Raw genomic sequence first — 27,123 nt, 5'->3', positions numbered from 1 at the left:
CCGCATACCGCAGCACGCGACATAGCTTTGCAGACGATAAGTACAACAGTTTCAGAGAGAAGAGCGGCCAATGTGACGATCTGGCTTTAAGTCGATTCGATAACAAATGACGAAAACGGTTGGATTTCTCAGGTTTTTACTACATATGAACACTTTTCACATTCTCCCGTGCAACTCGGCTGCTAGTCCTCCTTTCATGCAGAATCTTAAGGTCCTACCTCATGTCCAAGGCACCAAAGCACGCTAAAAGGTCAATATTCAATACCTAAAACTTGAATTGTACTACCTCTTACTGGCTATTACATCAACTTAGAAGCTTCATCTGTGTTCTACTATGGTGCTTTTAGTGTCTCCGCATAACGCAGCACGCGACATAGCTTTGTAGACGATAAGTACAACCGTTTCAGAGAGAAGAGCGGCCAATGTGACGATCTGGTTTTAAGTCGATTCCATAACAAAAGACGAAAACGGACGGATTTCTCAGGTTTTTATTACATATGAACACTTTTCACATTCTCCCCTGCAACTCGGCTGCTAGTCCTCCTTTCATGCAGAATCTTAAGCTCTTAGCTCATGTCCATGGCACCAAAGCCAGCTAAAAAGTCAATAATCGATACCCAAAACTTGAATTGGATTACTTCTTACTGGCTATTACATGAACTTAGATGCTTCATCTGTTCCTACTATGGTGATTTTAGTGTCTCCGCATACCACAGCTCGCGACATAGCTTTGCAGACGATAAGTACAACCGTTTCAGAGAGAAGAGCGGCCAATGTGACGATCTGGCTTTAAGTCGATTCGATAACAAATGAAGAAAACGGACGGATTTCTCAGGTTTTTACTACATATGAACACTTTTCACATTCTCCCGTGCAACTCGGCTGCTAGTCCTCCTTTCATGCAGAATCTTAAGGTCCTAGCTCATGTCCAAGGCACCAAAGCCAGCTAAAAAGTCAATAATCGATACCCAAAACTTGAATTGGATTACTTCTTACTGGCTATTACATGAACTTAGATGCTTCATCTGTTCCTACTATGGTGATTTTAGTGTCTCCGCATACCACAGCTCGCGACATAGCTTTGCAGACGATAAGTACAACCGTTTCAGAGAGAAGAGCGGCCAATGTGACGATCTGGCTTTAAGTCGATTCGATAACAAATGACGAAAACGGACGGATGTCCCAGGTTTTTACTGCATATGAACACTTTTCACATTCTCCCGTGCAACTCGGCTGCTAGTCCTCCTTTCATGCAGAATCTTAAGGTCCTAGCTCATGTCCAAGGCACCAAAGCCAGCTAAAAAGTCAATAATCAATACCTAAAACTTGAATTGTACTACTTCTTACTGGCTATTACATCAACTTAGAAGCTTCATGTGTGTTCTACTACGGTGGTTTTAGTTTCTCCGCATACCGCAGCACGCGACATAGTTTTGCAGACGATAAGTACAACCGTTTCAGAGAGAAGAGCGGCCAATGTGACGATCTGGCTTTAAGTCGATTCGATAACAAATGACGAAAACGGATGGATGTCTCAGGTTTTTACTACATATGAACACTTTTCACATTCTCCCATGCAACTCGGCTGCTAGTCCTCCTTTCATGCAAGATCTTAAGGTCCTAGCTCATGTCCAAGGCACCAAAGCCAGCTAAAAAGTCAATAATCGATACCTAAAACTTGAATTGTACTACCTCTTACTGGCTATTACATCAACTTAGAAGCTTCATCTGTGTTCTACTATGGTGCTTTTAGTGTCTCCGCATAACGCAGCACGCGACATAGCTTTGTAGACGATAAGTACAACCGTTTCAGAGAGAAGAGCGGCCAATGTGACGATCTGGTTTTAAGTCGATTCCATAACAAAAGACGAAAACGGACGGATTTCTCAGGTTTTTATTACATATGAACACTTTTCACATTCTCCCCTGCAACTCGGCTGCTAGTCCTCTTTCATGCAGAATTTTAAGCTCTTAGCTCATGTCCAAGGCACCAAAGCCAGTTAAAAAGTCAATAATCGAAACCCAAAACTTGAATTGGATTACTTCTTACTGGCTATTACATGAACTTAGATGCCTCATCTGTTCCTACTATGGTGATTTTAGTGTCTCCGCATACCACAGCTCGCGACATAGCTTTGCAGACGATAAGTACAACCGTTTCAGAGAGAAGAGCGGCCAATGTGACGATCTGGCTTTAAGTCGATTCGATAACAAATGAAGAAAACGGACGGATTTCTCAGGTTTTTACTACATATGAACACTTTTCACATTCTCCCGTGCAACTCGGTTGCTAGTCCTCCTTTCATGCAGAATCTTAAGGACCTAGCTCATGTCCAAGGCACCAAAGCCAGCTAAAAAGTCAATAATCGATACCCAAAACTTGAATTGGATTACTTCTTACTGGCTATTACATGAACTTAGATGCTTCATCTGTTCCTACTATGGTGATTTTAGTGTCTCCGCATACCACAGCTCGCGACATAGCTTTGCAGATGATAAGTACAACCGTTTCAGAGAGAAGAGCGGCCAATGTGACGATCTGGCTTTAAGTCGATTCGATAACAAATGACGAAAACGGACGGATGTCTCAGGTTTTTACTGCATATGAACACTTTTCACATTCTCCCGTGCAACTCGGCTGCTAGTCCTCCTTTCATGCAGAATCTTAAGGTCCTAGCTCATGTCCAAGGCACCAAAGCCAGCTAAAAAGTCAATAATCGATACCTAAAACTTGAATTGTACTACTTCTTTATGGCTATTACATTAACTTAGAAGCTTCATCTGTGTTCTACTATGGTGCTTTTAGTGTCTCCGCATACCGCAGCACGCGACATAGCTTTGTAGACGATAAGTACAACCGTTTCAGAGAGAAGAGCGGCCAATGTGACGATCTGGTTTTAAGTCGATTCCATAACAAATGACGAAAACGGACGGATTTCTCAGGTTTTTATTACATATGAACACTTTTCACATTCTCCCGTGCAACTCGGCTGCTAGTCCTCCTTTCATGCAGAATCTTAAGCTCTTAGCTCATGTCCAAGGCACCAAAGCCAGCTAAAAAGTCAATAATCGATACCCAAAACTTGAATTGGATTACTTCTTACTGGCTATTACATGAACTTAGATGCTTCATCTGTTCCTACTATGGTGATTTTAGTGTCTCCACATACCACAGCTCGCGACATAGCTTTGCAGACGATAAGTACAACCGTTTCAGAGAGAAGAGCGGCTAATGTGACGATCTGGCTTTAAGTCGATTCGATAACAAATGAGGAAAACGGACGGATTTCTCAGGTTTTTACTACATATGAACACTTTTCACATCCTCCCGTGCAACTTGGCTGCTAGTCCTCCTTTCATGCAGAATCTTAACGCCCTTGCTCATGTCCACGGCACCAAAGCCAGCTAAAAAGTCAATAATCGATACCTAAAACTTGAATTGTACTACTTCTTACTGGCTATTACATCAACTTAGAAGCTTCATCTGTGTTCTACTACGGTGCTTTTAGTTTCTCCGCATACCGCAGCACGCGACACGGTTTTGCAGACGATAAGTACAACCGTTTCAGAGAGAAGAGCGGCCAATGTGACGATGTGGCTTTAAGTCGATTCGATAACAAATGACGAAAACGGACGGATGTCTCAGGTTTTTACTACATATGAACACTTTTCACATTCTCCCGTGCAACTCGGCTGCTAGTCCTCCTTTCATGCAGAATCTTAAGGTCCTAGCTCATGTCCAAGGCACCAAAGCACGCTAAAAGGTCAATATTCAATACCTAAAACTTGAATTGTACTACTTCTTACTGGCTATTACATCAACTTAGAAGCTTGATCTGTGTTCTACTATGGTGATTTTAGTGTCTCCGCATACCGCAGCACGCGACATAGCTTTGCAGACGATAAGTACAACAGTTTCAGAGAGAAGAGCGGCCAATTTGACGATCTGGCTTTAAGTCGATTCGATAACAAATGACGAAAACGGACGGATTTCTCAGGTTTTTACTACATATGAACACTTTTCACATTCTCCCGTGCAACTCGGCTGCTAGTCCTCCTTTCATGCAGAAACTTAAGGTCCTAGCTCATGTCCAAGGCACCAAAGCCAGCTAAAAAGTCAATAATCGATTCCTAAAACTTCAATTGTACTACTTCTTACTGGATATTACATCCACTTAGAAGCTTCATCTGTGTTCTACGGTGGTGCTTTTAGTGTCTCCGAATACCGCAGTACGCGACATAGCTTTGCAGACGATCAGTACAACCGTTTCAGAGAGCAGAGCGGCCAATGTGACGATCTGGCTTTAAGTCGATTCGATAACAAATGACGAAAACGGACTGATTTCTCAGGTTTTTACTACATATGAACACTTTTCACATTCTCTCGTGCAACTCGGCTGCTAGTCCTCCTTTCATGCAAAATCTTAAGGTCCTAGCTCATGTCCAAGGCACCAAAGCCAGCTAAAAGGTCAATATTCAGTACCTAAAACTTGAATTGTACTACCTCTTACTGGCTAGTACATCAACTTAGAAGCTTCATGTGTGTTCTACTACGGTGGTTTTAGTTTCTCCCCATACCGCAGCACGCGACATAGCTCTGCAGACGATAAGTACAACCGTTTCAGAGAGAAGAGCGGCCAATGTGACGATCTGGCTTTAAGTCGATTCGATAACAAATGACGAAAACGGATGGATGTCTCAGGTTTTTACTACATATGAACACTTTTCACATTGTCCCGTGCAACTCGGCTGCTAGTCCTCCTTTCATGCAAAATCTTAAGGTCCTAGCTCATGTCCAAGGCACCAAAGCCAGCTAAAAGGTCAATATTCAGTACCTAAAACTTGAATTGTACTACCTCTTACTGGCTAGTACATCAACTTAGAAGCTTCATCTGTGTTCTACTATGGTGCTTGTAGTGTCTCTGCATACCGCAGCACGCGACATAGCTTTGCAGACGATAAGTACAACCGTTTCAGAGAGAATAGCGGCCAATGTGTCGATCTGGCTTTAAGTCGATTCGATAACAAATGACGAAAACGGACGGATTTCTCAGGTTTTTACTACATATGAAAACTTTTCACATTCTCCCGTGCAACTCGGCTGCTAGTCCTCCTTTCATGCAGAATCTTAAGGTCCTAGCTCATGTCCAAGGCACCAAAGCCAGCTAAAAAGTCAATAATCGATACCCAAAACTTGAATTGGATTACTTCTTACTGGCTATTACATCAACTTAGATGCTTCATCTGTTTCCTACTATGGTGCTTTTAGTGTCTCCACATACCGCAGCACGCAACATAGCTTTGCAGACGATAAGTACAACCGTTTCAGAGAGAAGAGCGGCCAATGTGACGATCTGGCTTTAAGTCGATTCGATAACAAATGACGAAAACGGACGGATTTCTCAGGTTTTTACTACATATGAACACTTTTCACATTCTCCCGTGCAACTCGGCTGCTAGTCCTCCTTTCATGCAGAAACTTAAGGTCCTAGCTCATGTCCAAGGCACCAAAGCCAGCTAAAAAGTCAATAATCGATTCCTAAAACTTCAATTGTACTACTTCTTACTGGATATTACATCCACTTAGAAGCTTCATCTGTGTTCTACGGTGGTGCTTTTAGTGTCTCCGAATACCGCAGTACGCGACATAGCTTTGCAGACGATCAGTACAACCGTTTCAGAGAGCAGAGCGGCCAATGTGACGATCTGGCTTTAAGTCGATTCGATAACAAATGACGAAAACGGACGGATTTCTCAGGTTTTTACTACATATGAACACTTTTCACATTCTCCCGTGCAACTCGGCTGCTAGTCCTCCTTTCATGCAAAATCTTAAGGTCCTAGCTCATGTCCAAGGCACCAAAGCCAGCTAAAAGGTCAATATTCAGTACCTAAAACTTGAATTGTACTACCTCTTACTGGCTAATACATCAACTTAGAAGCTTCATGTGTGTTCTACTACGGTGGTTTTAGTTTCTCCGCATACCGCAGCACGCGACATAGCTCTGCAGACGATAAGTACAACCGTTTCAGAGAGAAGAGCGGCCAATGTGACGATCTGGCTTTAAGTCGATTCGATAACAAATGACGAAAACGGATGGATGTCTCAGGTTTTTACTACATATGAACACTTTTCACATTCTCCCGTGCAACTCGGCTGCTAGTCCTCCTTTCATGCAAAATCTTAAGGTCCTAGCTCATGTCCAAGGCACCAAAGCCAGCTAAAAGGTCAATATTCAGTACCTAAAACTTGAATTGTACTACCTCTTACTGGCTAGTACATCAACTTAGAAGCTTCATCTGTGTTCTACTATGGTGCTTGTAGTGTCTCTGCATACCGCAGCACGCGACATAGCTTTGCAGACGATAAGTACAACCGTTTCAGAGAGAATAGCGGCCAATGTGTCGATCTGGCTTTAAGTCGATTCGATAACAAATGACGAAAACGGACGGATTTCTCAGGTTTTTACTACATATGAAAACTTTTCACATTCTCCCGTGCAACTCGGCTGCTAGTCCTCCTTTCATGCAGAATCTTAAGGTCCTAGCTCATGTCCAAGGCACCAAAGCCAGCTAAGAAGTCAATAATCGATACCCAAAACTTGAATTGGATTACTTCTTACTGGCTATTACATCAACTTAGATGCTTCATCTGTTTCCTACTATGGTGCTTTTAGTGTCTCCACATACCGCAGCACGCAACATAGCTTTGCAGACGATAAGTACAACCGTTTCAGAGAGAAGAGCGGCCAAAGTGACGATCTGGCTTTAAGTCGATTCGATAACAAATGACGAAAACGGACGGATTTCTCAGGTTTTTACTACATATGAACACTTTTCACATTCTCCCGTGCAACTCGGCTGCTAGTCCTCCTTTTATGCAGAAACTTAAGGTCCTAGCTCATGTCCAAGGCACCAAAGCCAGCTAAAAAGTCAATAATCGATTCCTAAAACTTCAATTGTACTACTTCTTACTGGATATTACATCCACTTAGAAGCTTCATCTGTGTTCTACGGTGGTGCTTTTAGTGTCTCCGAATACCGCAGTACGCGACATAGCTTTGCAGACGATCAGTACAACCGTTTCAGAGAGCAGAGCGGCCAATGTGACGATCTGGCTTTAAGTCGATTCGATAACAAATGACGAAAACGGACGGATTTCTCAGGTTTTTACTACATATGAACACTTTTCACATTCTCCCGTGCAACTCGGCTGCTAGTCCTCCTTTCATGCAAAATCTTAAGGTCCTAGCTCATGTCCAAGGCACCAAAGCCAGCTAAAAGGTCAATATTCAGTACCTAAAACTTGAATTGTACTACCTCTTACTGGCTAGTACATCAACTTAGAAGCTTCATGTGTGTTCTACTACGGTGGTTTTAGTTTCTCCGCATACCGCAGCACGCGACATAGCTCTGCAGACGATAAGTACAACCGTTTCAGAGAGAAGAGCGGCCAATGTGACGATCTGGCTTTAAGTCGATTCGATAACAAATGACGAAAACGGATGGATTTCTCAGGTTTTTACTACATATGAACACTTTTCACATTCTCCCGTGCAACTCGGCTGCTAGTCCTCCTTTCATGCAAAATCTTAAGGTCCTAGCTCATGTCCAAGGCACCAAAGCCAGCTAAAAGGTCAATATTCAGTACCTAAAACTTGAATTGTACTACCTCTTACTGGCTAGTACATCAACTTAGAAGCTTCATCTGTGTTCTACTATGGTGCTTGTAGTGTCTCTGCATACCGCAGCACGCGACATAGCTTTGCAGACGATAAGTACAACCGTTTCAGAGAGAATAGCGGCCAATGTGTCGATCTGGCTTTAAGTCGATTCGATAACAAATGACGAAAACGGACGGATTTCTCAGGTTTTTACTACATATGAAAACTTTTCACATTCTCCCGTGCAACTCGGCTGCTAGTCCTCCTTTCATGCAGAATCTTAAGGTCCTAGCTCATGTCCAAGGCACCAAAGCCAGCTAAAAAGTCAATAATCGATACCCAAAACTTGAATTGGATTACTTCTTACTGGCTATTACATCAACTTAGATGCTTCATCTGTTTCCTACTATGGTGCTTTTAGTGTCTCCACATACCGCAGCACGCAACATAGCTCTGCAGACGATAAGTACAACCGTTTCAGAGAGAAGAGCGGGCAATGTGACGATCTGGTATTAAGTCGATTCGATAACAAATGACGAAAACGGACGGATTTCTCAGGTTTTTACTACATATGAACACTTTTCACATTCTACCCTGCAACTCGGCTGCCAGTCCTCCTTTCATGCAGAATCGTAAGGTCCTAGCTCATGTCCAAGGCTCCAAAGCCAGCTAAAAAGTCAATAATCGATACCTAAAACTTGAAATGGACTACTTCTTACTGGCTATTACATCAACTTAGAAGCTTCATCTGTGTTCTACTATGATGCTTTTCCTGTTTCCGCCCACGGCAACACGCGACATAGCTTTGCAGACGATAAGTACTAGCGTTTCCGAGAGCAGAACGGCCAATGTGACGATCTGGCTTTAAGTCGATTCGATAACAAATGACGAAAACGGACGGATTTCTCTGGTTTTTACTACATATGAACACTTTTCACATTCTCCCCTGCTACTCGGCTGCTAGTCCTCCTTTCATGCCGAATCTTAAGGTCCTAGCTCTTGTCCAAGGCACCAAAGCCAGCTAAAAAGTCAATAATCGATACCTAAAACTAGAATTGTACTACTTCTTACTGGCTATTACATCAACTTAGAAGCTTCATGTGTGTTCTACTACGGTGGTTTTAGTTTCTCCGCATACCGCAGCACGCGACATAGTTTTGCAGACGATAAGTACAACCGTTTCAGAGAGAAGAGCGGCCAATGTGACGATCTGGCTTTAAGTCGATTCGATAACAAATGACGAAAACGGACGGATGTCTCAGGTTTTTACTACATATGAACACTTTTCACATTCTCCCGTGCAACTCGGCTGCTAGTCCTACTTTCATGCAGAATCTTAAGGTCCTAGCTCATGTCCAAGGCACCAAAGCCAGCTAAAAGGTCAATATTCAGTACCTAAAACTTGAATTGTACTACCTCTTACTGGCTAGTACATCAACTTAGAAGCTTCATCTGTGTTCTACTATGGTGCTTGTAGTGTCTCAGCATACCGCAGCACGCGACATAGCTTTGCAGACGATAAGTACAACCGTTTCAGAGAGAAGAGCGGCCAATGTGTCGATCTGGCTTTAAGTCGATTCGATAACAAATGACGAAAACGGTCGGATTTCTCAGGTTTTTACTACATATGAACACTTTTCACATTCTCCCGTGCAACTCGGCTGCTAGTCCTCCTTTCATGCAGAATGTTAAGGTCCTAGCTCATGTCCAAGGCACCAAAGCCAGCTAAAAAGTCAATAATCGATACCTAAAACTTGAATTGTAATACTTCTTACCTGCTATTACATGAACTTAGAAGCTTCATCTGTGTTCTACTATGGTGATTTTAGTGTCTCCGCATACCGCAATACGCGACATAGCTTTGCAGACGATAAGTACAACCGTTTCAGAGAGAAGAGCGGCCAATGTGACGATCTGGCTTTAAGTCGATTCGATAACAAATGACGAAAACGGACGGATTTCTCAGGTTTTTACTACATATGAACACTTTTCACATTCTCCCGTGCCACTCGATTGCTAGTCCTCCTTTCATGCAGAATATTAAGGTCCTAGCTCATGTCCACGGCACCAAAGCCAGCTAAAAAGTCAATAATCGATACCTAAAACTTGAATGCTTCTACTTGTTACTGGCTATTACATCAACTTAGAAGCTTCATCTGTGTGCTACTATGGTGCTTTTAGTGTCTCCACATACCGCAGCACGCGACATAGCTTTGCAGACGATAAGTACAAGCGTTTCAGAGAGAAGAGCGGCCAATGTGACGATCTGGCTTTAAGTCGATTCGATAACAAATGACGAAAACGGACGGATTTCTCAGGTTTTTACTACATATGAACACTTTTCACATTCTCCCATGCAACTCGGCTGCTAGTCCTCCTTTCATGCAGAATCTTAAGGTCCTAGCTCATGTCCAAGGTACCAAAGCCAGCTAAAAAGTCAATAATCGATACCTAAAACTTGAATTGTACTACTTCTGACTGGCTATTACATCAACTTAGAAGCTTCATCTGTGTTCTACTATGGTGCTTTTAGTGTCTCAGCATACCGCAGCACGCGACATAGCTTTGCAGACGATAAGTACAACCGTTTCAGAGAGAAGAGCGGCCAATGTGACGATCTGGCTTTAAGTCGATTCGATAACAAATGACGAAAACGGACGGATGTCTCAGGTTTTTACTACATAAGAACACTTTTCACATTCTCCCGTGCAACGCGATTGCTAGTCCTCCTTTCATGCAGAATATTAAGGTCCTAGCTCATGTCCAAAGCACCAAAGCCAGCTAAAAAGTCAATAATCGATACCTAAAACTTGAATTGGACTACTTCTTACCTGCTATTACATGAACTTAGAAGCTTCATCTGTGTTCTACTATGGTGCTTTTCCTGTTTCCGCCTACGGCAACACTCGACATAGCTTTGCAGACGATAAGTACAACCGTTTCCGAGAGCAGAGCGGCCAATGTGACGATCTGGCTTTAAGTCGATTCGATAACAAATGACGAAAACGGACGGATTTCTCAGGTTTTTACTACATATGAACACTTTTCACATTCTCCCCTGCAACTCGGCTGCTAGTCCTCCTTTCATGCAGAATCTTAAGGTCCTAGCCCATGTCCAAGGCACCAAAGCCAGCTAAAAAGTCAATAATCGATACCTAAAACTTGAATTGGACTACTTCTTACTGGCTATTACATCAACATAGAAGCTTCATCTGTGTTCTACTATGGTGCTTTTCCTGTTTCCGCCTACGGCAACACGCGACATAGCTTTGCAGACGATAAGTACAACCGTTTCCGAGAGCAGAGCGGCCAATGTGACGATCTGGCTTTAAGTCGATTAATTAACAAATGACGAAAACGGACGGATTTCTCAGGTTTTTACTACATATGAACACTTTTCACATTCTCCCCTGCAACTCGGCTGCTAGTCCTCCTTTCATGCAGAATCTTAAGGTCCTAGCTCATGTCCAAGGCACCAAAGCCAGCTAAAAAGTCAATAATCGATACCTAAAACTTGAATTGTACTACTTCTTACTGGCTATTACATCAACTTAGAAGCTTGAACTGTGTTCTACTATGGTGAGTGCAGTGTCTCCGGATACCGCAGCACGCGACATAGCTTTGCAGACGATAATTACAAGCGTTTCAGAGTGAAGAGCGGCCAATGTGACGATCTGGCTTTAAGTCGATTCGATAACAAATGACGAAAATGGACGGATTTCTAAGGTTTTTACTACATATGAACACTTTTCACATTCTCCCCCGCAACTCGGCTGCTAGTCCTCCTTTCATGCAGAATGTTAAGGTCCTAGCTCATGTCCAAGGCAACAAAGCCAGCTAAAATGTCAATAATCGATACCTAAAACTTGAATTGTACTACTTCTTACTGGCTATTACATCAACTTAGAAGCTTCATCTGTGTTCTACTATGGTGCTCTTAGTGTCTCCACATACCGCAGTACGCGACATAGCTTTGCAGACGATAAGTACAAGCGTTTCAGAGAGAAGAGCGGCCAATGTGACGATCTGGCTTTAAGTCGATTCGATAACAAATGACGAAAACTGACGGATTTCTCAGGTTTTTACTACATATGAACACTTTTAACATTCTCCCGTGCAACTGGGCTGCTAGTCCTCCTTTCATGCAGAATGATAAGGTCCTAGCTCATGTCCAAGGTACCAAAGCCAGCTAAAAAGTCAATAATCGATACCTAAAACATGAATTGTATTACTTCTTACTGGCTATTACATCAACTTAGAAGCTTCATCTGTGTTCTACTATGGTGATTTTAGTGTCTCCGCATACCGCAGCACGCGACATAGCTTTGCAGACGATAAGTACAAGCGTTTCAGAGAGAAGAGCGGCCAATGTGACGATCTGGCTTTAAGTCGATTCGATAACAAATGACGAAAACGGAAGGATTTCTAAGGTTTTTACTACATATGAACACTTTTCACATTCTCCCGTGCAACGCGGCTGCTAGTCCTCCTTTCATGCAGAAATTTAAGGTCCTAGCTCATGTCCAAGGCACCAAAGCCAGCTAAAAAGTCAATAATCGATACCTAAAACTTGAATTGTACTACTTCTTACTGGCAATTACATCAACTTAGAAGTTTCATCTGTGTTCTACTATGGTGCTTTGAGTGTCTCCACATACCGCAGCACGCGACATAGCTTTGCAGACGATAAGTACAACCGTTTCAGAGAGAAGAGCGGCCAATGTGACGATCTGGCTTTAAGTCGATTCGATAACAAATGACGAAAACGGTCTGATTTCTCAGGATTTTACTACATATGAACACTTTTCACATTCTCCCGTGCAACTCGGCTGCTAGTCCTCCTTTCATGCAGAATGATAAGGTCCTAGCTCATGTCCAAGGCACCAAAGCCAGCTAAAAAGTCAATAATCGATACCTAAACATGAATTGTACTACTTCTTACTGGCTATTATATCAACTTAAAAGCTTCATCTGTGTTCTACTATGGTGATTTTAGTGTCTCCGCATACCGCAGCACGCGACATAGCTTTGCAGACGATAAGTACAACCGTTTCAGAGAGAAGAGCGGCCAATGTGTCGATCTGGCTTTAAGTCGATTCGATAACAAATGACGAAAACGGTCGGATTTCTCAGGTTTTTACTACATATGAAAACTTTTCACATTCTCCCGTGCAACTCGGCTGCTAGTCCTCCTTTCATGCAGAATCTTAAGGTCCAAGCTCATGTCCAAGGCACCAAAGCCAGCTAAAAAGTCAATAATCGATACCCAAAACTTGAATTGGATTACTTCTTACTGGCTATTACATCAACTTAGATGCTTCATCTGTTTCCTACTATGGTGCTTTTAGTGTCTCCACATACCGCAGCACGCAACATAGCTTTGCAGACGATAAGTACAACCGTTTCAGAGAGAAGAGCGGCCAATGTGACGATCTGGCTTTAAGTCGATTCGATAACAAATGACGAAAACGGACGGATTTCTCAGGTTTTTACTACATATGAACACTTTTCACATTCTCCCGTGCCACTCGATTGCTAGTCCTCCTTTCATGCAGAATATTAAGGTCCTAGCTCATGTCCACGGCACCAAAGCCAGCTAAAAAGTCAATAATCGATACCTAAAACTTGAATGCTACTACTTGTTACTGGCTATTACATCAACTTAGAAGCTTCATCTGTGTTCTACTATGGTGCTTTTAGTGTCTCCACATACCGCAGCACGCGACATAGCTTTGCAGACGATAAGTACAAGCGTTTCAGAGAGAAGAGCGGCCAATGTGACGATCTGGCTTTAAGTCGATTCGATAACAAATGACGAAAACGGACGGATTTCTCAGGTTTTTACTACATATGAACACTTTTCACATTCTCCCATGCAACTCGGATGCTAGTCCTCCTTTCATGCAGAATCTTAAGGTCCTAGCTCATGTCCAAGGTACCAAAGCCAGATAAAAAGTCAATAATCGATACCTAAAACTTGAATTGTACTACTTCTGACTGGCTATTACATCAACTTAGAAGCTTCATCTGTGTTCTACTATGGTGCTTTTAGTGTCTCAGCATACCGCAGCACGCGACATAGCTTTGCAGACGATAAGTACAACCGTTTCAGAGAGAAGAGCGGCCAATGTGACGATCTGGCTTTAAGTCGATTCGATAACAAATGACAAAAACGGACGGATGTCTCAGGTTTTTACTACCTAAGAACACTTTTCACATTCTCCCGTGCAACGCGATTGCTAGTCCTCCTTTCATGCAGAATATTAAGGTCCTAGCTCATGTCCAAAGCACCAAAGCCAGCTAAAAAGTCAATAATCGATACCTAAAACTTGAATTGGACTACTTCTTACTTGCTATTACATCAACTTAGAAGCTTCATCTGTGTTCTACTATGGTGCTTTTCCTGTTTCCGCCTACGGCAACACTCGACATAGCTTTGCAGACGATAAGTACAACCGTTTCCCAGAGCAGAGCGGCCAAAGTGACGATCTGGCTTTAAGTCAATTCGATAACAAATGACAAAAACGAACGGATTTCTCAGGTTTTTACTACATATGAACACTTTTCACATTCTCCCCTGCAACTCGGCTGTTAGTCCTCCTTTCATGCAGAATCGTAAGGTCCTAGCTCATGTCCAAGGCATCAAAGCCAGCTAAAAAGTCAATAATCGATACCTAAAACTTGAATTGTACTACTTCTTACTTGCTATTACATCAACTTAGAAGCTTGATCTGTGTTCTACTATGGTGATTTTAGTGTCTCCGAATACCGCAGCACGCGACACAGCTTTGCAGACGATAAATACAAGCGTTTCAGAGAGAAGAGCGGCCAATGTGACTATCTGGCTTTAAGTCGATTCGATAACAAATGACGAAAACGGACGGATTTCTCAGGTTTTTACTGCATATGAACACTTTTCACATTCTCCCGTGCAACTCGGCTGCTAGTCCTCCTTTCATGCAGAATCTTAAGGTCCTAGCTCATGTCCAAGGCACCAAAGCCAGCTAAAAAGTCAATAATCGATACCTAAAACTAGAATTGTACTACTTCTTACTGGCTATTACATCAACTTAGAAGCTTGATCTATGTTCTACTATGGTGATTTTAGTGTCTCCGCATACCGCAGCACGCGACATAGCTTTGCAGACGATAAGTACAACCGTTTCAGAGAGAAGAGCGGCCAATGTGACGATCTGGCTTTAAGTCGATTCGATAACAAATGACGAAAACGGACGGATTTCTCAGGTTTTTACTACATATGAACACTTTTCACATTCTCCCCTGCAACTCGGCTGCTAGTCCTCCTTTCATGCAGAATCTTAAGGTCCTAGCCCATGTCCAAGGCACCAAAGCCAGCTAAAAAGTCAATAATCGATACCTAAAACTTGAATTGGACTACTTCTTACTGGCTATTACATCAACTTAGAAGCTTCATCTCTGTTCTACTATAGTGCTTTTCCTGTTTCCGCCTACGGCAACACGCGACATAGCTTTGCAGACGATAAGTACAACCGTTTCCGAGAGCAGAGCGGCCAATGTGACGATCTGGCTTTAAGTCGATTCGATAACAAATGACGAAAACGGACGGATTTCTCAGGTTTTTACTACATATGAACACTTTTCACATTCTCCCCTGCAACTCGGCTGCTAGTCCTCCTTTCATGCAGAATCTTAAGGTCCTAGCTCATGTCCAAGGCACCAAAGCCAGCTAAAAAGTCAATAATCGATACCTAAAACTTGAATTGTACTACTTCTTACTGGCTATTACATCAACTTAGAAGCTTGAACTGTGTTCTACTATGGTGAGTGCAGTGTCTCCGGATACCGCAGCACGCGACATAGCTTTGCAGACGATAATTACAAGCGTTTCGGAGTGAAGAGCGGCCAATGTGACGATCTGGCTTTAAGTCGATTCGATAACAAATGACGAAAATGGACGGATTTCTAAGGTTTTTACTACATATGAACACTTTTCACATTCTCCCCCGCAACTCGGCTGCTAGTCCTCCTTTCATGCAGAATGTTAAGGTCCTAGCTCATGTCCAAGGCAACAAAGCCAGCTAAAATGTCAATAATCGATACCTAAAACTTGAATTGTACTACTTCTTACTGGCTATTACATCAACTTAGAAGCTTCATCTGTGTTCTACTATGGTGCTTTTAGTGTCTCCACATACCGCAGTACGCGACATAGCTTTGCAGACGATAAGTACAAGCGTTTCAGAGAGAAGAGCGGCCAATGTGACGATCTGGCTTTAAGTCGATTCGATAACAAATGACGAAAACTGACGGATTTCTAAGGTTTTTACTACATATGAACACTTTTAACATTCTCCCGTGGAACTCGGCTGCTAGTCCTCCTTTCATGCAGAATGATAAGGTCCTAGCTCATGTCCAAGGCACCAAAGCCAGCTAAAAAGTCAATAATCGATACCTAAAACATGAATTGTACTACTTCTTACTGGCTATTACATCAACTTAAAAGCTTCATCTGTGTTCTACTATGGTGATTTTAGTGTCTCCGCATACCGCAGCACGCGACATAGCTTTGCAGACGATAAGTACAACCGTTTCAGAGAGAAGAGCGGCCAATGTGTCGATCTGGCTTTAAGTCGATTCGATAACAAATGACGAAAACGGAAGGATTTCTAAGGTTTTTACTACATATGAACACTTTTCACATTCTCCCGTGCAACGCGGCTGCTAGTCCTCCTTTCATGCAGAAATTTAAGGTCCTAGCTCATGTCCAAGGCACCAAAGCCAGCTAAAAAGTCAATAATCGATACCTAAAACTTGAATTGTACTACTTCTTACTGGCAATTACATCAACTTAGAAGCTTCATCTGTGTTCTACTATGGTGCTTTGAGTGTCTCCACATACCGCAGCACGCGACATAGCTTTGCAGACGATAAGTACAACCGTTTCAGAGAGAAGAGCGGCCAATGTGACGATCTGGCTTTAAGTCGATTCGATAACAAATGACGAAAACGGACGGATTTCTAAGGTTTTTACTACATATGAACACTTTTCACATTCTCCCGTGCAACTCGGTTGCTACTCCTCCTTTCATGCAGAATGTTTAGGTCCTAGCTCATGTCCAAGGCACCAAAGCCAGCTAAAAAGTCAATAATCGATACCTAAAACTTGAATTGTACTACTTCTTACCTGCTATTACATGAACTTAGAAGCTTCATCTGTGTTCTACTATGGTGATTTTAGTGTCTCCGCATACAGCAGCACGCGTCATAGCTTTGCAGACGATAAGTACAACCGTTTCAGAGAGAAGAGCGGCCAATATGACGATCTGGCTTTATGTCGATTCGATAACAAATGACGAAAACGGACGGATTTCTCAGGTTTTTACTACATATGAACACTTTTCACATTCTCCCGTGCAACTCAATTGCTAGTCCTCCTTTCATGCAGAATATTAAGGTCCTAGCTCATGTCCAAGGCACCAAAGCCAGCTAAAAAGTCAATAATCGATACCTAAAACTTGAATTGTACTACTTCTTACTGGCTATTACATCAACTTAGAAGCTTCATCTGTGTTCTACTGTGGTGCTTTTAGTGTCTCCGCATACCGCAGCACGCGACATAGCTTTGCAGACGATAAGTACAACCGTTTCCGAGAGCAGAGCGGGCAATGTGACGATCTGGTTTTAAGTCGATTCGATAACAAATGACGAAAACGGACGGATTTCTCAGGTTTTTACTACATATGAACACTTTTCACATTCTCCCCTGCAACTCGGCTGCCAGTCCTCCTTTCATGAGGAATCGTAAGGTCCTAGCTCATGTCCAAGGCACCAAAGCCAGCTAAAAAGTCAATAATCGATACCTAAAACTTGAAATGGACTACTTCTTACTGGCTATTACATCAACTTAGAAGCTTGATCTATGTTCTACTATGGTGATTTTAGTGTCTCCGCATACCGCAGCACGCGACATAGCTTTGCAGACGATAAGTACAACCGTTTCAGAGAGAAGAGCGGCCAATGTGACGATCTGGCTTTAAGTCGATTCGATAACAAATGACGAAAACGGACGGATTTCTCAGGTTTTTACTACATATGAACACTTTTCACATTCTCCCCTGCAACTCGGCTGCTAGTCCTCCTTTCATGCAGAATCTTAAGGTCCTAGCTCATGTCCAAGGCAACAAAGCCAGCTAAAAAGTCAATAATCGATACCTAAAACTAGAATTGTACTACTTCTTACTGGCTATTACATCAACTTAGAAGCTTCATGTGTGTTCTACTACGGTGGTTTTAGTTTCTCCGCATACCGCAGCACGCGACATAGTTTTGCAGACGATAAGTACAACCGTTTCAGAGAGAAGAGCGGCCAATGTGACGATCTGGCTTTAAGTCGATTCGATAACAAATGACGAAAACGGACGGATGTCTCAGGTTTTTACTATACATGAACACTTTTCACATTCTCCCTTGCAACTCGGCTGCTAGTCCTCCTTTCATGCAGAATCTTAAGGTCCTAGCTTATGTCCAAGGCACCAAAGCCAGCTAAAAGGTCAATTTTCAGTACCTAAAACTTGAATTGTACTACCTCTTACTGGCTAGTACATCAACTTAGAAGCTTCATCTGTGTTCTACTATGGTGCTTGTAGCGTCTCAGCATACCGCAGCACGCGACATAGCTTTGCAGACGATAAGTACAACCGTTTCAGAGAGAAGAGCGGCCAATGTGACGATCTGGCTTTAAGTCGATTCGATAACAAATGACGAAAACGGACGGATTTCTCAGGTTTTTACTACATATGAACATTTTTCACATTCTCCCATGCAACTCGGCTGCTAGTCCTCCTTTCATGCAGAATCTTAAGGTCCTAGCTCATGTCCAAGGTACGAAAGCCAGCTAAAAAGTCAATAATCGATACCTAAAACTTGAATTGTACTATTTCTGACTGGCTATTACATCAACTTAGAAGCTTCATCTGTGTTCTACTATGGTGCTTTTAGTGTCTCAGCATACCGCAGCACGCGACATAGCTTTGCAGACGATAAGTACAACCGTTTCAGAGAGAAGAGCGGCCAATGTGACGATTTGGCTTTAAGTCGATTCGATAACAAATGACGAAAACGGACGGATGTCTCAGGTTTTTACTACATATGAACACTTTTCACATTCTCCCGTGCAACTCGATTGCTAGTCCTCCTTTCATGCAGAATATTAAGGTCCTAGCTCATGTCCAAAGCACCAAAGCCAGCTAAAAAGTCAATAATCGATACCTAAAACTTGAATTGGACTACTTCTTACTTGCTATTACATCAACTTAGAAGCTTCATCTGTGTTCTACTATGGTGCTTTTAGTGTCTCCACATACCGCAGTACGCGACATACCTTTGCAGACGATAAGTACAAGCGTTGCAGAGAGAAGAGCGGTCAATGTGACGATCTGGCTTTAAGTCGATTCGATAACAAATGACGAAAACTGACGGATTTCTAAGGTTTTTACTACATATGAACACTTTTAACATTCTCCCGTGCAACTCGGCTGCTAGTCCTCCTTTCATGCAGAATGTTAAGGTCCTAGCTCATGTCCAAGGCACCAAAGCCAGCTAAAAAGTCAATAATCGATACCTAAAACTTGAATTGTACTACTTCTTACTTGCTATTACATCAACTTAGAAGCTTGATCTGTGTTCTACTATGGTGAATTTAGTGTCTCCGAATACCGCAGCACGCGACACAGCTTTGCAGACGATAAGTACAAGCGTTTCAGAGAGAAGAGCGGCCAATGTGACTATCTGGCTTTAAGTCGATTCGATAACAAATGACGAAAAAGGACGGATGTCTCAGGTTTTTACTGCATATGAACACTTTTCACATTCTCCCGTGCAACTCGGCTGCTAGTCCTCCTTTCATGCAGAATCTTAAGGTCCTAGCTCATGTCCAAGGCACCAAAGCCAGCTAAAAAGTCAATAATCGATACCTAAAACTAGAATTGTACTACTTCTTACTGGCTATTACATCAACTTAGAAGCTTGATCTATGTTCTACTATGGTGATTTTAGTGTCTCCGCATACCGCAGCACGCGACATAGCTTTGCAGACGATAAGTACAACCGTTTCAGAGAGAAGGGCGGCCAATGTGACGATCTGGCTTTAAGTCGATTCGATAACAAATGACGAAAACGGACGGATTTCTCAGGTTTTTACTACATATGAACACTTTTCACATTCTCCCCTGCAACTCGGCTGCTAGTCCTCCTTTCATGCAGAATCTTAAGGTCCTAGCCCATGTCCAAGGTACCAAAGCCAGCTAAAAAGTCAATAATCGATACCTAAAACTTGAATTGGACTACTTCTTACTGGCTATTACATCAACTTAGAAGCTTCATCTGTGTTCTACTATGGTGCTTTTCCTGTTTCCGCCTACGGCAACACGCGACATAGCTTTGCAGACGATAAGTACAACCGTTTCCGAGAGCAGAGCGGCCAATGTGACGATCTGGCTTTAAGTCGATTCGATAACAAATGACGAAAACGGACGGATTTCTCAGGTTTTTACTACATATGAACACTTTTCACATTCTCCCCTGCAACTCGGCTGCTAGTCCTCCTTTCATGCAGAATCTTAAGGTCCTAGCTCATGTCCAAGGCACCAAAACCAGCTAAAAAGTCAATAATCGATACCTAAAACTTGAATTGTACTACTTCTTACTGGCTATTACATCAACTTAGAAGCTTGAACTGTGTTCTACTATGGTGAGTGCAGTGTCTCCGGATACCGCAGCACGCGACATAGCTTTGCAGACGATAAGTACAAGCGTTTCGGAGAGAAGAGCGGCCAATGTGACGATCTGGCTTTAAGTCGATTCGATAAGAAATAACGAAAACGGACGGATTTCTAAGGTTTTTACTACATATGAACGCTTTTCACATTCTCCCCTGCAACTCGGCTGCTAGTCCTCCTTTCATGCAGAATGTTAAGGTCCTAGCTCATGTCCAAGGCACCAAAGCCAGCTAAAAAGTCAATAATCGATACATAAAACTTGAATTGGATTACTTCTTACTGGCTATTACATCAACTTAGATGCTTCATCTGTGTTCTACTATGGTGATTTTAGTGTCTCCGCTTACCGCAGCACGCGACATAGCATTGCAGACGATAAGTACAACCGTTTCAGAGAGAAGAGCGGCCAATGTGACGATCTGGCTTTAAGTCGATTCGATAACAAATGACGAAAATGGACGGATTTCTCTGGTTTTTACTACATATGAACATTTTTCACATTCTTCCCTGCAACTCGGCTGCTAGTCCTCCTTTCATGCAGAATCTTAAGGTCCTAGCTCATGTCCAAGGCACCAAAGCCAGCTAAAAAGTCAATAATCGATACCTAAAACTTGAATTGTACTATTTCTTACTGGCTATTACTTCAACGTAGAAGCTTGAACTGTGTTCTACTATGGTGAGTGCAGTGTCTCCTCATACCGCAGCACGCGACATAGCTTTGCAGACGATAAGTACAAGCGTTTCGGAGAGAAGAGCGGCCAATGTGACGATCTGGCTTTAAGTCGATTCGATAACAAATGACGAAAATGGACGGATTTCTAAGGTTTTTACTACATATGAACACTTTTTACATTCTCCCGTGCAACTCGGCTGCTAGTCCTCCTTTCATGCAGAATGTTAAGGTCCTAGCTCATGTCCAAGGTAACAAAGGCAGCTAAAAAGTCAATAATCGATACCTAAAACTTGAATTGTACTACTTCTTACTGGCTATTACATCCACTTAGAAGCTTCATCTGTGTTCTACTATGGTGCTTTTAGTGTCACTGCATACCGCAGCACGCGACATAGCTTTGCAGACGATAAGTACAACCGTTTCAGAGAGAAGAGCGGCCAATGTGACGATCTGGCTTTAAGTCGATTCGATAACAAATGACGAAAATGGACGGATTTCTCTGGTTTTTACTACATATGAACATTTTTCACATTCTTCCCTGCAACTCGGCTGCTAGTCCTCCTTTCATGCAGAATCTTAAGGTCCTAGCTCATGTCCAAGGCACCAAAGCCAGCTAAAAAGTCAATAATCGATACCTAAAACTTGAATTGTACTATTTCTTACTGGCTATTACATCAACTTAGAAGCTTGAACTGTGTTCTACTATGGTGAGTGCAGTGTCTCCGCATACCGCAGCACGCGACATAGCTTTGCAGACGATAAGTACAAGCGTTTCGGAGAGAAGAGCGGCCAATGTGACGATCTGCCTTTAAGTCGATTCGATAACAAATGACGAAAATGGACGGATTTCTAAGGTTTTTACTACATATGAACACTTTTTACATTCTCCCGTGCAACTCGGCTGCTAGTCCTCCTTTCATGCAGAATGTTAAGGTCCTAGCTCATGTCCAAGGCAACAAAGGCAGCTAAAAAGTCAATAATCGATACCTAAAACTTGAATTGTACTACTTCTTACTGGCTATTACATCCACTTAGAAGCTTCATCTGTGTTCTACTATGGTGCTTTTAGTGTCACTGCATACCGCAGCACGCGACATAGCTTTGCAGACTATAAGTACAAGCGTTTCAGAGAGAAGAGCGGCCAATGTGACGATCTGGCCTTAAGTCGATTCGATAACAAATGACGAAAACGGACTGATTTCTCAGGATTTTACTACATATGAACACTTTTCACATTCTCCCGTGCAACTCGGCTGCTAGTCCTCCTTTCATGCAGAATCTTAAGGTCCTAGCTCATGTCCAAGGCACCAAAGCCAGCTAAAAAGTCAATAATCGATACCTAAAACTTGAATTGGATTATTTCTTACTGGCTATTACATCAACTTAGATGCTTCATCTGTGTTCTACTATGGTGATTTTAGTGTCTCCGCTTACCGCAGCACGCGACATAGCATTGCAGACGATAAGTACAACCGTTTCAGAGAGAAGAGCGGCCAATGTGACGATCTGGCTTTAAGTCGATTCGATAACAAATGACGAAAATGGACGGATTTCTCTGGTTTTTTTTACATATGAACATTTTTCACATTCTTCCCTGCAACTCGGCTGCTAGTCCTACTTTCATGCAGAATCTTAAGGTCCTAGCTCATGTCCAAGGCACCAAAGCCAGCTAAAAAGTCAATAATCGATACCTAAAACTTGAATTGTACTACTTCTTACTGGCTATTACATCAACTTAGAAGCTTGAACTGTGTTCTACTATGGTGAGTGCAGTGTCTCCGCATACCGCAGAACGCGACATAGCTTTGCAGACGATAAGTACAAGCGTTTCGGAGAGATGAGCGGCCAATGTGACGATCTGGCCTTAAGTCGATTCGATAACAAATGACGAAAACGGACAGATTTCTCAGGTTTTTACTACATATGAACACTTTTCACATTCTCCCGTGCAACTCGGCTGCTAGTCCTCCTTTCATGCAGAATCTTAAGGTCCTAGCTCATGTCCAAGGCACCAAAGCCAGCTAAAAAGTCAATAATCGATACCTAAAACATGAATTGTACTACTTCTTACTGGCTATTACATCAACTTAAAAGCTTCATCTGTGTTCTACTATGGTGCTTTTAGTGTCTCCGCATACCGCAGCACGCGACATAGCTTTGCAGAAGATAAGTACAAGCGTTTCAGAGAGAAGAGCGGCCAATGTGACGATCTGGCTTTAAGTCGATTCGATAACAAATGACGAAAACGGAATGATTTCTAAGGTTTTTACAACATATGAACACTTTTCACATTCTCCCGTGCAACTCGGCTGCTAGTCCTCCTTTCATGCAGAATCTTAAGGTCTTAGCTCATGTCCAAGGCACCAAAGCCAGCTAAAAAGTCAATAATCGATACCTAAAACATGAATTGTACTACTTCTAACTGGCTATTACATCAACTTAAAAGCTTCATCTGTGTTCTACTATGGTGATTTAAGTGTCTCCGCATACCGCAGCACGCGACATAGCTTTGCAGACGATAAGTACAAGCGTTTCAGAGAGAAGAGCGGCCAATGTGACGATCTGGCTTTAAGTCGATTCGATAACAAATGACGAAAACGGAAGGATTTCTAAGGTTTTTACTACATATGAACACTTTTCACATTCTCCCGTGCAACGCGGCTGCTAGTCCTCCTTTCATGCAGAAATTTAAGTTCCTAGCTCATGTCCAAGGCACCAAAGCCAGCTAAAAAGTCAATAATCGATACCTAAAACTTGAATTGTACTACTTCATACTGGCAATTACATCAACTTAGAAGCTTCATCTGTGTTCTACTATGGTGCTTTTAGTGTCTCCACATACCGCAGCACGCGACATAGCTTTGCAGACGATAAGTACAACCGTTTCAGACAAAAGAGCGGCCAATGTGACGATCTGGCTTTAAGTCGATTCGATAACAAATGACGAAAACGGACTGATTTCTCAGGATTTTACTACATATGAACACTTTTCACATTCTCCCGTGCAACTCGGCTGCTAGTCCTCCTTTCATGCAGAATCTTAAGGTCCTAGCTCATGTCCAAGGCACCAAAGCCAGCTAAAAAGTCAATAATCGATACCTAAAACTTGAATTGGATTACTTCTTACTGGCTATTACATCAACTTAGATGCTTCATCTGTGTTCTACTATGGTGATTTTAGTGTCTCCGCTTACCGCAGCACGCGACATAGCATTGCAGACGATAAGTACAACCTTTTCAGAGAGAAGAGCGACCAATGTGACGATCTGGCTTTAAGTCGATTCGATAACAAATGACGAAAACGGACGGATTTCTCGGGTTTTTACTACATATGAACACTTTTCACATTCTCCCCTGCAACTCGGCTGCTAGTCCTCCTTTCATGCAGAATCTTAAGGTCCTAGCCCATGTCCAAGGTACCAAAGCCAGCTAAAAAGTCAATAATCGATACCTAAAACTTGAATTGGACTACTTCTTACTGGCTATTACATCAACTTAGAAGCTTCATCTGTGTTCTACTATGGTGCTTTTCCTGTTTCCGCCTACGGCAACACGCGACATAGCTTTGCAGACGATAAGTACAACCGTTTCCGAGAGCAGAGCGGCCAATGTGACGATCTGGCTTTAAGTCGATTCGATAACAAATGACGAAAACGGACGGATTTCTCAGGTTTTTACTACATATGAACACTTTTCACATTCTCCCCTGCAACTCGGCTGCTAGTCCTCCTTTCATGCAGAATCTTAAGGTCCTAGCTCATGTCCAAGGCACCAAAACCAGCTAAAAAGTCAATAATCGATACCTAAAACTTGAATTGTACTACTTCTTACTGGCTATTACATCAACTTAGAAGCTTGAACTGTGTTCTACTATGGTGAGTGCAGTGTCTCCGGATACCGCAGCACGCGACATAGCTTTGCAGACGATAAGTACAAGCGTTTCGGAGAGAAGAGCGGCCAATGTGACGATCTGGCTTTAAGTCGATTCGATAAGAAATAACGAAAACGGACGGATTTCTAAGGTTTTTACTACATATGAACGCTTTTCACATTCTCCCCTGCAACTCGGCTGCTAGTCCTCCTTTCATGCAGAATGTTAAGGTCCTAGCTCATGTCCAAGGCACCAAAGCCAGCTAAAAAGTCAATAATCGATACATAAAACTTGAATTGGATTACTTCTTACTGGCTATTACATCAACTTAGATGCTTCATCTGTGTTCTACTATGGTGATTTTAGTGTCTCCGCTTACCGCAGCACGCGACATAGCATTGCAGACGATAAGTACAACCGTTTCAGAGAGAAGAGCGGCCAATGTGACGATCTGGCTTTAAGTCGATTCGATAACAAATGACGAAAATGGACGGATTTCTCTGGTTTTTACTACATATGAACATTTTTCACATTCTTCCCTGCAACTCGGCTGCTAGTCCTCCTTTCATGCAGAATCTTAAGGTCCTAGCTCATGTCCAAGGCACCAAAGCCAGCTAAAAAGTCAATAATCGATACCTAAAACTTGAATTGTACTATTTCTTACTGGCTATTACTTCAACTTAGAAGCTTGAACTGTGTTCTACTATGGTGAGTGCAGTGTCTCCTCATACCGCAGCACGCGACATAGCTTTGCAGACGATAAGTACAAGCGTTTCGGAGAGAAGAGCGGCCAATGTGACGATCTGGCTTTAAGTCGATTCGATAACAAATGACGAAAATGGACGGATTTCTAAGGTTTTTACTACATATGAACACTTTTTACATTCTCCCGTGCAACTCGGCTGCTAGTCCTCCTTTCATGCAGAATGTTAAGGTCCTAGCTCATGTCCAAGGTAACAAAGGCAGCTAAAAAGTCAATAATCGATACCTAAAACTTGAATTGTACTACTTCTTACTGGCTATTACATCCACTTAGAAGCTTCATCTGTGTTCTACTATGGTGCTTTTAGTGTCACTGCATACCGCAGCACGCGACATAGCTTTGCAGACGATAAGTACAACCGTTTCAGAGAGAAGAGCGGCCAATGTGACGATCTGGCTTTAAGTCGATTCGATAACAAATGACGAAAATGGACGGATTTCTCTGGTTTTTACTACATATGAACATTTTTCACATTCTTCCCTGCAACTCGGCTGCTAGTCCTCCTTTCATGCAGAATCTTAAGGTCCTAGCTCATGTCCAAGGCACCAAAGCCAGCTAAAAAGTCAATAATCGATACCTAAAACTTGAATTGTACTATTTCTTACTGGCTATTACATCAACTTAGAAGCTTGAACTGTGTTCTACTATGGTGAGTGCAGTGTCTCCGCATACCGCAGCACGCGACATAGCTTTGCAGACGATAAGTACAAGCGTTTCGGAGAGAAGAGCGGCCAATGTGACGATCTGCCTTTAAGTCGATTCGATAACAAATGACGAAAATGGACGGATTTCTAAGGTTTTTACTACATATGAACACTTTTTACATTCTCCCGTGCAACTCGGCTGCTAGTCCTCCTTTCATGCAGAATGTTAAGGTCCTAGCTCATGTCCAAGGCAACAAAGGCAGCTAAAAAGTCAATAATCGATACCTAAAACTTGAATTGTACTACTTCTTACTGGCTATTACATCCACTTAGAAGCTTCATCTGTGTTCTACTATGGTGCTTTTAGTGTCACTGCATACCGCAGCACGCGACATAGCTTTGCAGACTATAAGTACAAGCGTTTCAGAGAGAAGAGCGGCCAATGTGACGATCTGGCCTTAAGTCGATTCGATAACAAATGACGAAAACGGACTGATTTCTCAGGATTTTACTACATATGAACACTTTTCACATTCTCCCGTGCAACTCGGCTGCTAGTCCTCCTTTCATGCAGAATCTTAAGGTCCTAGCTCATGTCCAAGGCACCAAAGCCAGCTAAAAAGTCAATAATCGATACCTAAAACTTGAATTGGATTATTTCTTACTGGCTATTACATCAACTTAGATGCTTCATCTGTGTTCTACTATGGTGATTTTAGTGTCTCCGCTTACCGCAGCACGCGACATAGC

Source organism: Schistocerca gregaria, unplaced genomic scaffold (genome assembly GCF_023897955.1).
Source record: "Schistocerca gregaria isolate iqSchGreg1 unplaced genomic scaffold, iqSchGreg1.2 ptg000335l, whole genome shotgun sequence".
Classification (NCBI taxonomy): domain Eukaryota; kingdom Metazoa; phylum Arthropoda; class Insecta; order Orthoptera; family Acrididae; genus Schistocerca; species Schistocerca gregaria.
This window is presented reverse-complemented; position numbering follows the sequence as displayed.